The 12,188-nt window shown below is 46.8% G+C and overlaps 1 protein-coding gene across 3 annotated transcripts in view; it reads right to left on the bottom strand.

Annotated features, from left to right (window-relative positions):
* Positions 1–12,188, bottom strand: part of DRP2 (dystrophin related protein 2) — a 146,784-nt gene that overhangs the window by 89,172 nt on the left and 45,424 nt on the right. The gene's annotated exons all lie outside the window — the stretch shown is intronic.

Genomic DNA, 12,188 nt, shown 5'->3' with positions numbered 1-12,188 from the left:
GCGCCATGACAGTACTCCTCCCCTTACACCTCCTCCTTCTAAGACCGGAAAGAAATTTGGCCAAAATCTGAGGAGCCTGTATGTTTTCACGGGGTTCCCAAGACCTCTCCTCAGGACCAAAACCCTTCCAATCGACCAAAAAGAAAGTCTTCAAAGACATCTTGAGCGGAAACTGGCAGAGGTGATTGACCAGGAGAAGCATGGAATTGATTGAAAATGACAGGTTTCAAAAGGGAGACAAGAAAAGAATTGGGAATGCGAAGTGAAGGAGGTAGTTTCAGTTTGTAGACAACATCGATGATATGAGCCAAAACCTCAAATGGACCAATGTACTGTGGACCTAATTTATACGAAGGAATCTTAAGACGGATGAACCTGGACGACAACCACACTTTATCTCCAGGCTGGTATAACGGAGGATCCAGGCGTCTTTTGTCAGCATGTCTTTTAATCCTGTTCTGTGCCTGTTCTAACGTGACTTTGGTCTCCTGCCAAACCCTGGAGAACTCCTTGGACAGAAGATCGGCCGCCGGCACACCCGAGGCAGGAAGTACCGGCAGAGGGACACCAGGATGTTGCCCATAAACGATGAAGAAGGGTGATTTGGTAGAAGAGTCATTAATGTGGTAATTGTACGCAAACTCGGCCCAAGGAAGCAAATCAGACTAATCATTGTGATGGACATTAGAAAAATGACGGAGATAGGTCATTAGAATCTGGTTTGTTAGCTCCGCTTGTCCGTTAGTTTGAGGATGGTAGGCTGAGGAGAAATCCAAAGTTACATTCATCAGTTTGCAAAGAGCACGCCAGAACCGAGAGGTAAATTGAACTCCTGTGAAGAGGAAAGCTATGAATCCGAAAAATATAAGCAATGAAGATTCTTGCCAATTCAGGAGTGGAAGGTAATCCAGGCAAAGAGACAAAATGAGCCATCTTGGAGAATCGATCCACTACTACAAAAATGACAGTATGACCAGAAGACCGAGGCAGATCAGTAATAAAATCCATAGCAATGTGTTGCTAGAGGACCGAGGGAACAGGCAGTGGATGCAGAAGACCGGAGGGCAGATGTCTAGGAACCTTGTTCCTTGCACAGGAAGGACAGGATACCACAAAACTTCGGACATCTTGTAGAAGGGACGGCCACCAATAATAGCGCGAGATAAGAGAGTATTTTCTTGAATCCCACATGGCCTGCCAGCTTAGAAGCGTGACCCCAACGTAACACTCGACTCCTCTTGTTCTCCTGCACAAAAGTTTTACCCGGAGGCAAGGAAGTCATGCTGATAGGAGCCACAGGAATGATCTTGCTGGGATCCACTATGTGTGAAGGTTCCTCCACAACGTCGGTTACGAGAAAGCATTTGGACAAGACATCAGCTTTGTAGTTCTTATTACCAGGACGAAAATATAGCTCAAAGTCAAAACGGGCAAAGAATAAAGACCACCTGGCTTGGCGAGGATTAAGCCTTTGCACTGAGCGGATATATTCCATATTTTTGTGGTCAGTGTAGATTTTGATAGGATGAACGGCTCCCTCCAATAGATAACGCCATTCCTCCAGCGCCAATTTTATGGCCAATAGTTCCTTGTCACCAATGGCGTAATTCCTCTCTGAGACGGTGAAGATCTTGGAAAAGAAACCACAAGTGGCAAGTTGTCCGGAAGAAGACCTTTGGGAGAGTATCGCACCAGCACCAATGGCAGAAGCGTCTACCTCAAGAATGAAGGGCTTGCTGACCTCAGGCCGACGGAGTACAGGAGCGGAGGCAAAGGCTTGTTTCAGAGAGCGAAAAGCATCTTCAGCCTCGGAAGACCAGATCTGAGGGTTGGACCCCTTGCGAGTCAAAGCAGAAATTGAGGCGACCAGAGTGGAGAAATGCGGGATGAACTGCCGGTAGTAATTTCCGAACTCGAGGAAGCGTTGAATAGCTTTCATTCCCTGGGGACGTGGCCAGTTAAGCACAGCAGACACCTTTTCCGGGTCCATTTGCAAGCCTGAGTCAGAAATGATGTAGCCGAGAAATGGTAGCGAAGACTGCTCAAAAACGCACTTCTCGAGTTTGGCATGAAGACGGTTCTCTCTAAGACGAGACGGCACTTGGCGAACATCCCTTCTGTGGGAAGCAAGATCCGAGGAGAACACCAGAATGTCGTCTAAGTATACCACCACACAGGAGTAGAGTAGATCCTGGAAAACATCATTCACAAACTCCTGGAACACTGCAGGAGCGTTACACAAACCGAAGGGCATGATTAAATACTCATAATGGATGTCTCGGGTGTTAAAGGCAGTCTTCCACTTGTCTCCTGAACGAATACGGATTAGGTTGTACGCTCCGCGAAGATCCAATTTCTTGAAGATACGAGCTCCCCTAAGGTGGTCAAACAACTCCGGAATAAGTGGTAGCGGATACTTGTTCTTAATCGTGAGATTGTTAAGACCTCGGTAGTCAATACATGGACGGAGGGAGCCATCCTTCTTCTTGATGAAGAAAAAAACTGCACCTGCTGGAGAGGAGGACTTAGGAATAAAGCCTCTAGCTAAATTCTCCCAGACATATTCGGACATAGCTTGCGTCTTGGTGGGAGACAACGGGTAAATTCGGCCTCTGGGTGGAGTAGAACCCGGAACAAGATCAATTGGGCAGTCATATGGACGATGCGGTGGTAAGACCTCTGCTTCTTTTTTATTTAAGACATCCTGGAAGGACCAATAGCTGGAAGGTAGATTGGAGGACTCCGGATTTGGACGAGAAGAACTTTTCGGCAGAACTGACCGCAGACAGTTGCTCTGGCAAAACAGTACCCAACGCAGAATATCACAAGACCGCCAGTCAAGATAAGGTTCGTGAGTCCTCAACCAAGGAAGTCCAAGCAGAATTGTGTGGGGCAACGAAGGCAGCACATAAAAGACTATCTTCTCCCGATGCAAAATTCCTATTTGAAGTTCCAGTTCTTTGGTCACCAAAGTAACGGACTCCCGCAAGGGCTGACCGTCGACTGACGCAATCTGCCGAGAAGTCTCCAGGGATCTGATCGGAATCCGTAGTCTCCTAACCGCCTCGAGTTGGATGAAATTCCCAGCCGCCCCAGAATCTATATAAGCTAAATCAGAAAAACGTTTAGAACCCAGATGCAAAAGAACAGAAAGAGTCAGAGGTGGAGAGGATTCAGGAACACCTAGGGAGACCTCTCTTACCTGTCCTAGGTGAAGGCGTTTCCCAGTCTCAAAGGACAGGAATGCAGAAGATGAGCAGCACTGCCACAATAGAAACAGAGACCTTGAGCCAGTCTCTCCTTCCGGCGCTGTTCCACCGGTTTGAGACGATCCACCTGCATGGGCTCTGGGACAGAAACAGCAGAAGTCATCACAGGACGCAGACAGGAAGGACTCAGAGTAGCCGAAGGAAGACGAGGAACTCTCCTGTCCCTAGCGGATTCTCAGGTACGCTCTTGGAAACGTAAGTCTATGCGGGTTGCCAGTGAAATAAGATCTTCCAAGGAAGTCGGAGTATCCTGACCCGCCAATTCATCCTTAATTCGAGATGAGAGCCCTCTCCAAAAGGCTCCCACCAATGCCTCATTGTTCCATCCCAATTCAGACAAAAGTGTGCGAAACCGAATGGCATATTGACCCACAGAAAGAGACCCCTGGTGAAGGTTAAAAAGAGACTCGGTGGTAGAGGCCAAACGACCCGGTTCATCGAATACTTTACGAAAAGTATCTAAAAAGATGGATAGTTGAGAGACAAGAGGGTCATCTCGCTCCTAGAGAAGGTTTACCCAAGCTAAAGCATCTCTCTCTAAGTGGGAAATCACAAAGGCCACCTTTGCTCGGTCAGTAGGGTACCGCATAGGGAGCAAATCGAAATGGAGTTGGCACTGGTTCAGAAACCCCCTACATAATTTAGGATCCCCACTGTAACGAGGTGGTTTAGCCAGGCGAGGCGGTGGGTGAGGGGCCGAGGACTGAGAGGAAACAGGAGCAGGAGACTGGAGGGCATGAAGACGATCATCCACGGATGCCATGAAATTAAGGATGTGGGCTTGAGTGTCACACTGCTGAGCAAGCTCCTGTTGGAGACCTGCCAGCTGCGGAGCACTTCCGGGTCAGAGCCCTGCAGAGACGAGAGACGAGACTCCACGGATTTCAAGAAGGACATGATCCTAGACTGGTTCTCCCGGAGGAACAGTAGTTCCTTTTGGGTAGGAGTCGGGGTACCAGCGGGGTCCATGGCCTGATTGTACTGTAAGATCTTTTGGACCTCCTAAAGTGAACCCGCAGAACCACGACAACGAACCTCCCAAGGGTGAGCTGGCCTGGTGGACCACCCCCAATACAGGGAGTGTTAGGGGAAGGCCCGAGGGAGACTATTGCCGCAGAAGCTGATACCCGGGGACAGGAAGTAGGAGCGGAAAAGACGCTGAACTGGCTATAACGGCGACACAGGACAGGCTGGCAATGACTGAGACTAAGAATAGGCAGGATATGGCGGAAGCCCAGGACAGACTGGATATGGCGGAAACACAGGACAGGCAGGGTATGGCGGAAACACAGGACAGGCAGGGTATGGCGGAAACACAGGACAGGCGGGGTATGGCGGAAACACAGGACAGGCAGGGTATGGTGGAAACACAGAACAGGCAGGGTATGACGGACGCACAGGACAGACCAAGGTATGGCGGACGCACAGGACAGGGCAAGGTACAGAGGGACCTGGTTCAAATGAGGACAAATGACAATCAGGCATGGAGCAGAGGAAGGAGTTATCTTAAATAGACCGAGTGCTGCAGAACTTCCGTGTCAAGATCCTCCATAATCATAGAGTGGAGGAACTGAGCGTCTGCAGACCAGAGAGAGGAAGTGCGCGTGCGCAGTGAGAGGCGCGCACATGCACCCGACGAAAGCCAGGGACCGGCGGCGAGTCAGGAGAAGAGACCGGAAGGCGCGCGCACACCACTGGAGCCGGTACGGGTAAGTATGTAGGCGCGCAGAGTGAGCGGCAGGCGCAGTGGCAGGAGCGGCGGCAGGTGGCGCCGTGACAACAAGAAGTTCATCTACGTCTGAACAAATTAAACATTGACAAATCCTCCAGACCAGTTGGCATTCATCCACGGATACTGAGGGAATTGAGATCAATTGACAGACCATTGTATCTCATATTCTTAGACTCTCTTGTAACAGAGGTGGTGCTACAGGATTGGAGGAGGCTAATGTGGTACCGATATATAAGAAAGGTAAGAGGCTGGATCCGGGCAACCACCGTCTGGTAAGTCTGACATCAGTAGTGTGCAATATGTATGAGGGCATTATAAGAGATGACCTGCAGAAATATATTGCAGAGAATATTATAATATGTAACAACCAGCACAGATTCATGAAAGATAGGTCGTGTCTAACTAACATTTTGGGTTCATATGAGGAGTTTAGCGCAAATCTGGATGTTGGTAATGCGGCTGATGTGATTTATCTGGACTTTACAAAGACATCTGATCCTGTAACACATAACAGCCTTATACTGAAGCTCCATAAGCTGGGACTGGGGGAAACTATATGCAGATGGGTAAGGAATTGGCTAAATGACAGGAAACAAAGTTGTTATTAATAGTACGTTCTCTAAATGGAATACAGTCAACAGTGGGGTACCAGAGGGATCTGTACTGGGAGTAGTGGGGACCTCAGGGATCTGTACTTGGAGCAGTGGGGACAGCAGGGATCTGTACTGGGAGCAGTGAGGACCGCAGGGAACTGTACTGGGAGCAGTGGGGACCGCAGGGATCTGTACTAGGAGCAGAGGGGACCGCAGAGATCTGTACTAGGAGCAGAGGGGACCGCAGGAATCCGTTCTAGGGCCGATTCTTTTGAACCTCTTTATTAACCCCTTTACCCCCAAGGGTGGTTTGCACGTTAATGACTGGGCCAATTTTTACAATTCTGACCACTGTCCCTTTATGAGATTATAACTCTGGAAAGCTTCAATGGATCCAGATGATTCTGACATTGTTTTCTCGTGACATATTGTACTTCATGATAGTGGTAAAATTTATTTGATATTACCTGCATTTATTTGTGAAAAAAAATGGAAATTTGGCAAAAATTTTCCAACTTTTAATTTTTATGCCCTTAAATCACAGAGATATATCACACAAAATACTTAATAAGTAAGATTTCCCACATGTCTACTTTACATCAGCACAATTATTGAACCAAATTTTTTTTTTTGTTAGGGAACTATAAGGGTTAAAAGTTGACCAGCAATTTCTCATTTTTACAACACCATTTTTTTTAGGGACTACATCACATTTGAAGTCACTTTGAGGGGTCTATATGATAGAAAACACCCAAGAGTGACACCATTCTAAAAACTGCAACCCTCAAGGTGCTCAAAACCACATTCAAGAAGTTTATTAACTCTTCAGGTGTTTCACAGGAATTTTTGGAATGTTTAAAAAAAAATGAACATTTAATTTTTTTTCACAAAAAATTTACTTCAGCTCCAATTTGTTTTATTTTACCAAGGGTAACAGGAGAAATTGGACCCCAAAAGTTGTTGAGCAATTTGTCCTGAGTACGCTGATACCCCATATGTGGGGGTAAACCACTGTTTAGGCACACAGCAGAGCTCCGAAGGGAAGGAGCGCCATTTGACTTTTCAATGCAAAATTGACTGGAATTGAGATGGGACACCATGTTGTGTTTGGAGAGCCCCTGATGTGCCTAAACAATGAAACCTCCCACAAGTGACACCAGTTTGGAGAGTAGACCCCCTAAGGAACTTATCTAGATGTGTGGTAAGCACTTTGACCCACGAAGTGCTTCACAGAAGATTATAATGCAGAGCCGTGAAAATAAAAATTCCTTTTTTTTCCACCAAAATTATTTTTTAACCCCCAGTTTTGTATTTTCCCAAGGGTAACAGGAGAAATTGGTCCCCAAAAGTTGTTGTTCAATTTGTCCTGAGTACGCTGATACCCCGTATGTGGGGGGAACCACCGTTCGGGCGCATGGAAGAGCTCGGAAGGGAAGGAGCGCCGTTTGGAATGCAGACTTGGATGGATTGGTCTGCAGGCGTCACGTTGCATTTGCAGAGCCCCTGGTGTACTTAAACAGTAGAACCCCCCCCAAGTGACCCCATAATGGAAACTAGACCCCCCAAGGAACTTATCTAGATGTGTTGTGAGAACTTTGAACCCCCAAGTGTTTCACTACAGTTAATAACGCAGAGCCATGAAAATAACAAATATTTTTTTTCCCACAAAAATTGTTTTTAGCCCCCAGTTTTGTATTTTCCCAAGGGTAAGAGGAGAAATTGGACACCAAAAGTTGTTGTCCAATTTGTCCTGAGTACGCTGATACCCCATATGTGGGGGGGAACCACCATTTGGGGGCATGGCAGAGCTCGGAAGGGAAGGAGAGCCGTTTGGAATGCAGACTTAGATGGATTGGTCTGCAGGCGTCACGTTGCATTTGCAGAGCCCCTTATGTACCTAAACAGTAGAAACCCCCCATAAGTGACCCCATATTGGAAACTAGACCCCCCAAGGAACTTATCTAGATGTGTTGTGAGAACTTTGAACCCCCAAATGTTTCACTACAGTTAATAACGCAAAGCCGTGAAAATAAAAAAATCCTTTTTTTTCCACAAAAATTACGGTATATTTTAGCCCCCAGTTTTGTATTTTCCCAAGGGTAACAGAAGAAATTGGACCCCAAAAGTTGTTGTCCAATGTGTCCTGAGTACGCTGATACCCATATGTTGCGGGTAAACCCCTGTTTGGGCGCACGGGAGACCTCGGAAGGGAAGGAGCACTGTTTTACTTTTTCAACACAGAATTGGCTAGAATTGAGATCGGACACCATGTCGCGTTTGGAGAGCCCCTGATGTGCCTAAACAGTGGAAAGCCCCCAATTCTAACTGAAACCCTAATCCAAACACACCTCTAACCCTAATCCCAATGGTAACCCTAACCACACCCCTAACCCTGACACACCCCTAACCCTAATCCCAACCCTAATCCCAACCGTAAATGTAATCCAAACCCTAACCCTAACTTTAGCCCGAACCCTAACTTTAGCCCCAGTGCTAACCCTAAATTCAGCCCCAACCCTAACTGTAGCCCTAACCCTAGCCCCAACCCTAACCCTAGCCCCAACCCTAAACCTAGCCCCAACCCTAACCCCAACCCTAATCCTAGCCCCAAACCTAACCCTAGCCCCAACCCGAACCCTAGCCCCGACCCTAACTTTAGCCCCAACCCTAACCCTAGCCCTAACCCATATTTTGAGAGCTATAATTTTTCCATATTTTGGTCCACAGAGTCATGTGAGGTCTTGTTTTTGCGGGACTAGTTGACGTTTTTATTGGAACCATTTTCGGGCACATGACATTTTTTGATCGCTTTTTATTCTGATTTTTGTGAGGCAGAATGACCAAAAACCAGCTATCCATGAATTTCTTTTGGGGGGCGTTTATACCGTTCCGCATTTGGTAAAATTGATAAAGCAGTTTTATTCTTCGGGTCAGTACGATTACAGCGATACCTCATTGATATCATTTTTTTATGTTTTGGCGCTTTTATACGATAAAAACTATTTAATATAAAAAAATAATTATTTTTGCATCGTTTTATTCTGAGGACTATAACTTTTTTATTATTTTGTTGATGATGCTGTATGGTGGCTCGTTTTTTGCGGGAGAAGATGACGTTTTCAGCGGTATCATGGATATTTATATCCTATTTTTTGATCGCGTGTTATTCCACTTTTTGTTCGGCAGTATGATAATAAAGCATTGTTTTTTGCCTCGTTTTCTTTTTTTTTGTGACGGTGTTCACTGAAGGGGTTAACTAGTGGGACAATTTTATAGGTAGGGTAGTTACGGACGTGGCAATACTAAATATATGTACTTTTATTGTTTTTTTTATTTAGATAAAGAAATGTATTTATTGGAACAATATTTATTTTTATTTTTTTATTTAGGAATTTTTTTTTTTTTTTTTACACATGTAAATATTTTTTTTTTTACTTTTTTACATTGCCCCAGGAGGGGACATCATACTATAGTGACAGATCGCTGATCTGACACTTTGCAGAGCACTGTGTCAGATCAGCGATCTGACAGGCAGGGCTGCAGGATTACCAGCGCCTGCTCCGCTACCCCATGGCTCTTATCTCTGCTCAGCAATTTTGGTAAATATATCTATGATGCGGTACTTGCACTTAATATTTATTCTATGATGTATCATGTCTAGGGACTATGAGGTATAGCTGACAGCAGATTGATATTTATTGATGTACATCTATTACTTGGATAATTTGCATGTTATGGGGTGCCTAAGGGTTATTTCCTATTTATCTGGGGGGCTTGTTTGGTTTATTGGCCGTGTGTGTTTTTGGCTTTTAAATGTTTTTAATGTGCGTCTTGCCCTGTTGGATTTTGCACACGTAAAACTATTTTCTGAAGGTTGATCCCATTGTTATGCATATTTTCTTTTCTCTTTTGATCTCTATTGTTCTTTGATATGCATATGGGTTGATCCCTTTTTTATATATGCTGTGCTGCTGTGCCCGCTATTCCTTCTCTTTCAGTACGCCTGCACCTCCCTGCAGGACCCGGAAGCAGCCCCGTAGCCATTTTGGATCCGGGCCCTGCAGGGAGAAGGAGGTAGGAAACCCTGGGAGCAACGCGATCACATCGCATTGCTCCGAGGGTCTCAGGGAAGCATGCAGGGAGCCCCCTCCCTGGGCGATGCTTCCCTATGCCGCCGGAACGCTGCGATCATCTTTGATCGCAGCGTTCCGGGGGTTAAAATGCCAGGAGCGGTCCGTGACTGCTCCTGGCACATAGTGCCGGATGTCAGCTGCGATAGTCAGCTGACACCCAGCCGCGATCGGCCGTGCTCCCCCCGTGAGAGCGGCTGATCGCGCTGGACGTACTATACCGTCCATGGGAAGTAGGGCCCACCCCACATGGATGGAATAGTACGTCCAATGGTAGAAAGAGGTTAATGACCTTGTGGATGGTATTGAGAGTAAAGTGTCAGTCTGATTCTTATTCTTTGCTGACAACACTAAACTCTGTCCGTGGCATTACAATATTACAGAACGATCTGGATGAGACGTCTAATTGGCGAACACTCGGCAGATGAGATTAATTTACACTGCTCAAAAAAATAAAGGGAACACTAAAATCCCACATCCTAGATATCTCTGAATGAAATATTCCAGTTGCAAATTTTTATTCATTGCATAGAGGAATTTGTTCAGAACAAAAAAAATAACAATTACAATGTAAATCACAACTAATATCCCATGGAGGTCTGGAGTTGGAATGATGCTCAAAAGCAAAGTGGAAAATCAAATTACAGGATCCAACTTTAGTGGAAATGCCTCATGACAAGGAAATTATGCTCAGTAGTGTGTGCGGCCTCCACGTGCCTGTATGACCTCCCTACAATGCCTGAGCATGCTCCTGATGAGGAGGCGGATGGTCTCCTGAGGGATCTCCTCCCAGACCTGGACTAAAGCATCCGCCAACTCCTGGACAGTCTGTAGTGCAACGTGACGTTGGTCGAAGGAGCGAGACATGATGTCCCAGATGTGTTCAATCGGATTCAGGTCTGGCGAACGGGCGGGCCAGTCCATAGCTTCAATGCCTTCATCTTGCAGGAACTGCTGACACACTCCAGCCACATGAGGTGTGCCATTGTCCTGCATTAGGAGGAACCCAGGGCCAACCGCACCAGCATATGGTCTCACAAGGGGCCTGAGGATCTCATCTCGGTACCTAACGGCAGTCAAGCTTCCTCTGGCGAGCACATGGAGGGCTGGGCGGTCCTCCAAAGAAATGCCACCCCACACTATTACTGACCCACTGCCCTCCTACGTCCCCCTCCATGTCTCCTGGTGTACTGGCCTGTCTCCTGGTAGCACCTCCAGCCTCTGGACACTACGCTGACAGACACAACTAACCTTCTTGCCACTGCTTGCATTGATGTGCCATCCTGGATGAGCTGCACTACCTGAGTCACTTGTGTCGGTTGTAGAGTTCGTCTCATGCTACCACGAGTATGAAAGCACAACCAACATTCAAAAGTGACCAAAACATCAGCCAGAAAGCATTGGTACTGAGGTGTGGTCTGTGGTCCCCACCTGCAGAACCACTCCTTTATTGAGTGTGTCTTGATAATTGCCAATAATTTCCATCTGTTGTCTATTCCATTTGCACAGCAGCATATGAAACTGATTATCAATCAGTGTTGCTTCCTAAGTTGACAGTTTGATTTCACAGAAGTTTGATTTACTTGGAGTTAGATTCTGTTGTTTAAGTATTCCCTTTATTTTTTTAAGCAGTGTAGAGAAATGTAGAGCAATGCACCGAGGACGGAGTAATCCTATTGCTGCATATACATTAGATAGGAAAATACTCAGGACTACAGAACAGGAGAAGCACGGGGGATTCTGGCTACAAGTAAGCTGAGCAGCTGCACTCAATGTCAGGCAGCAGCTGCAAAAGCAAACAAGATTTTAAGGTGTATAAAAAGAGAGATAAAATCCCGCGATCCCAACACATTATTACCTCTTTACAGCAGCTTAGCTACCGGGGGGGACAGAGGGTGTGGGTGCCCCGCGCCCGGTGATCTGAGGGGGCCCACCCGGAGCTACGCTACTGTAACTGTATACAGTTGCCTTCTGCGGCAGAGCAGGGAGAATCGATCTCCCTGCTCTGCCGCTATTGGGCCCCTGAGCAGGCGGGGGGGCCCGGTGCCAGCAATGGCCCCCCGCCGTCATAGGAAGATCAGCTGCACCGGCATTTAGCCGATACAGTTGATCGCATTGATGGAAGAAGGAGAACTACGCTCCTTCTCCCATCATCCCCCTGTCAGTGTCGGCGTCTGACATCGCCGACACTGACAGCGGGCGTGATGACGTCACTGCCTGGCACCCGCTGTCAGGAGATCAGCAGGAGCAGGGCAGGAACCAGGAAGAAGAGAGGTGAGTATTTATTTATTTATTTATTTTTTAATGGGTGCTGCTGCCTTATTACATTGTCTGCCTATGGGGGGCTGCATTATTACAGGGTCTGACTGTGGGGACTGCCTTATTACAGGGTCTGCCTATAGGGGGGCTGCCTCATTACAGGGTCTGCCTATAGGGGTGCTGCCTTATTACAGACTCTGCCTAT

The sequence above is a fragment of the Ranitomeya variabilis genome, chromosome 2 (genome assembly GCF_051348905.1).
Source record: "Ranitomeya variabilis isolate aRanVar5 chromosome 2, aRanVar5.hap1, whole genome shotgun sequence".
Classification (NCBI taxonomy): Eukaryota; Metazoa; Chordata; class Amphibia; order Anura; family Dendrobatidae; genus Ranitomeya; species Ranitomeya variabilis.
The sequence above is the reverse complement of the archived record's forward strand: the minus strand, read 5'-3'. Positions and strand labels throughout refer to the sequence as shown.